Below are 3,478 nucleotides of genomic sequence, written 5' to 3' on the forward strand. Positions count from 1 at the left end.
TGCAGCTTCCCCACAGCAAAGCGTTTATGAGAAGCAGAGAATTACTTTATCCTCTTCCAACCATTTGAGGAGTGTTTCACATAAATGGCTTAGCTCATCTCGATTGGATTCTGCCCCACGTGGCAACCTTGGTACAGACTCCACTATGAATTGCTCCTTAAGCATATGCCTGGACAGGGAAAGCTGCTCAGATCTAGCATGATGGCTGTATTCTCTTCAAGAGAAGACTCGGACCACCAGGAGTTCTTTGTAATAAACCATTTATGCATGCAGCGTTAGAAATGAGCCACAGTGTTGTAGAAACCTTGGTCTTTATTAGGGCTACATCAACAGAAAGAGGGGTTTGCCACTAGAAAACAAGTAGATGTGGAACAGACTTCCACCGGTGAGTGGTTGGCTTTGGTTTTTTACAAGGCAAATTGCAAAAAGAAGCTGCAGGTTGTATTATCATAGATGACTATGAATAGCCTAGTCTTGAATAGATGAGTTCACTCAACATCAGTCTTTTCTCAAAGCAGCAACAGAACTAGAACAGAAATGAGATATCGGCACAAAGCAATGTGGCAGCAGCAGACATATCCTCCAAGCTGTTCTTCAAACGTCTACAGACCTCAAAAAATGTGAGCTGCAAAAACCTTAAAGCAAAACGAAGCTGAAACAGTACAACTGGACTATAAGGAGGCCAACTGGGAAAAAGTGAAATTGCTAACTGTCATATTGAAGTCATATATACTGTACTTGGTGTGTTCTTTGGAGTTCACTCATGTTTATGAAGGCCACATTAGACTGTGTTCAGGAACACCCATGTCTTCACATATAAATTGGATGATACTCCTTTGGAGTGAGATGCCTCCTACAAATTGGGCAAAAGTTAGCATACCTAAGAAAATTGCTGAGGCACTGACTACAGAAGATGTGGCCACATGTTGTTGACACTATAAGCCGTCCGCTTTGCACAATCTCTGCAAAGCTGTCTATGCAAATTCCACAACTCAAAGTGCCTGAGGATCTTGCAAATTCCCTCCTTCCCACTTCTCTGGGGAGCTTTCTAGTGGCAAGAGCACCACTCTGTGTGTGTCTGCTATCACCACCACCACCACCACCACCACTAAATATGAGGCTGTCAGACAATGGTTGAGGTCTGAACTCTCTATCGGGCTGCTGCCCACTCTCTCCAACAAGCACAAGAGAAGCGTCTTGCGTAAGATCAACAACTAGAGGTTCTGAAGTTTCGCAAGTGAGGTCAACTACTTCCACATCCATACTTCTATCATTAAGGCTGTGTGGCAGGGAGGCGGAGGCGGAGGAGGAGGGGATACAGGGTTCAGAAGCAGTTCCCACCATCATCTTGTCCAGAGTATGAGGAGGTCTTGCGGAGGTGTTGCGACTGCCCCTCTTGCTGTTGCTGTGCTGGGTTGCATTACATTCTGTACTTGTTGAACTCATGATGCACAGGGATGGGAGAGGCACAGGCTGCAGAGTACTTGCTTCCCCCCTTATCTCCGTGTGCTGCTCCCTGCTTAGTCGCCAAGCAATTCTGTAATGTGATAATGATGATCATGAATGCTCTCTCTAAAGCAACTTGATGCAACTGGTGACGCTTTGGAGCACCGTAACTTTCTAAGAGTTGTCTCTTTTATAGCAGGTACTCCGAAGCTGGAGCAAGTTCAACATCTTGAGGAGTTAGGGCAGGCTTCCTCAACCTCGGCCCTCCAGATGTTTTTGGCCTACAACTCCCATGATCCCTAGCCAGCAGGACCAGTGGTCAGGGAGGATGGGAATTGCAGTCTCAAAACATCAGAAGGGCCGAGGTTGAGGAAGCCTGAGTTAGGGTGTCTTTCATGTTACTCTATAGAACTGCATTCACGTGGGAAGAAACAGGATTAGGCTAAGAAGCAGGCACACAAAGATTAGTTTTCTATCTTTCAGCCAAGAGATTAGCTAAAACAATTAGGATTATTACGAGGTGGAGCATCTTTTCCTACCTTGACAGTCCTCTTTATACAAGAGTCTGATAAGGAGAAGGGAAGAACTCATGATGAATGTCTCTTCTTCAAGAAGAACCAGGGCACATAGCCAAGCTGAGGACGATGGGAAATCTTAAATGAAATTCATTGGAGTTGCCTCTACTAGAGCGCACCTCCTATGGCTGCTCTTGCAAGAGGTATTTTCCAGGTATGACACATTCAATGTGGACATCCAACAGGGTGGATAAAAATCAATGATTTAAAAAAGAATAATTAAAAAATCTGTTTTTTATTTAAATTGGATTTTTAAAATAAAATGCTTTTGGAGGAAAGATCTTTCCAAAGATAGTTTTCTATTTAAGTTACATTATAGTCCAAAGGCTATTCATCAGGAAAGAAGTATTTGTTTTAAGTCTTTCATGTGTGCTAAAACTCAGTCTAAGGTTTTTTTGGGTTTTTTAACAAAAAAAACCCCCACGTTTAACCACATCAGTTAACAAACATGGATACATATGCTATAATTTTATTGTTTTAGTTAAATACGCAATTTAAAATGTTATTAAGGAAATGATTATTTTTCTCCTTCAGCTGTCCACGGAGGCGCAGGTCAATTCTGTGTCCAGGGCAGCTGTTTACCAGCTCCATCTGGTACGCAGGCTGAGACTCTATCTACCCGCAGACTGTCTGGCCAGAGTGGTGCATGCTCTAGTTATCTCCTGCTTGTACTACTGCCATGTGCTCTACATGGGGCTACCTTTGAAGGTGACTCGGAAACTGCAATTAATCCAGAATGCGGCAGCTAGACTGGTGACTGGGAGCGGCTGCCGAGACCACATAACGCCGGTCTTGAAAGACCTACATTGGCTCCCAGTACGTTTCTGAGCACAATTCAAAGTGTTGATGCTGACCTTTAAAGCCCTAAATGGTCTCGGTCCAGTATACCTGAAGGAGCGTCTCCACCCCCATTGTTCTGCCCAGACACCTGGGTCCATCTCCAAGGGCCTTCTGGAGGTTCCCTCGCTGCGAGAAGCCAAGTTACAGGGAACCAGGCAGAGGGCCTTCTCGGTGGTGGCACCTGCCCTGTGGAACACCCTCCCACCAGATGTCCAAGAGAACAACAACTACCAGACTTTTAGAAGACATCTGAAGGCAGCCCTGTTTAGGGAAGCTTTTAATATTTGATGGATTACTGTATTTTCATATTTTGTTGGAAGCCGCCCAGAGTGGCTGGGGTAGCCCAGCCAGATGGGCGGGGTATAAATAATAAATTGTTGTTGTTGTTGTTATCAGGGAGAGCATTGGTGCCAAAATGAGTTTGGCAAAGAATGGATTTTTAAGGGAGTCTTTCTAGTGAGCACAGTGCACTGGTGAGGCTGCACAGAAGCAGCGTCAAATGCTGAGGCACAACATGGGGAAACTTCTCGAATTTGCAAAGGGGATTTTTTTTTAAAATAAAAGTCTTGAAGTGCAAACTTTGAAAAGAACAAAAAGTTGCATGATCCCTCCATAGC

At 44.5% G+C, this 3,478-nt stretch overlaps 1 pseudogene; it reads right to left on the reverse strand.

Annotated features, from left to right (window-relative positions):
* Positions 1 to 345: 345 nt before the first annotated feature.
* Positions 346 to 1,518, reverse strand: LOC144326459 (E3 ubiquitin-protein ligase RNF4 pseudogene; annotated as a pseudogene).
* Positions 1,519 to 3,478: the final 1,960 nt, after the last annotated feature.

The sequence above is a fragment of the Podarcis muralis genome, chromosome W (genome assembly GCF_964188315.1).
Source record: "Podarcis muralis chromosome W, rPodMur119.hap1.1, whole genome shotgun sequence".
NCBI lineage: Eukaryota > Metazoa > Chordata > Lepidosauria > Squamata > Lacertidae > Podarcis > Podarcis muralis.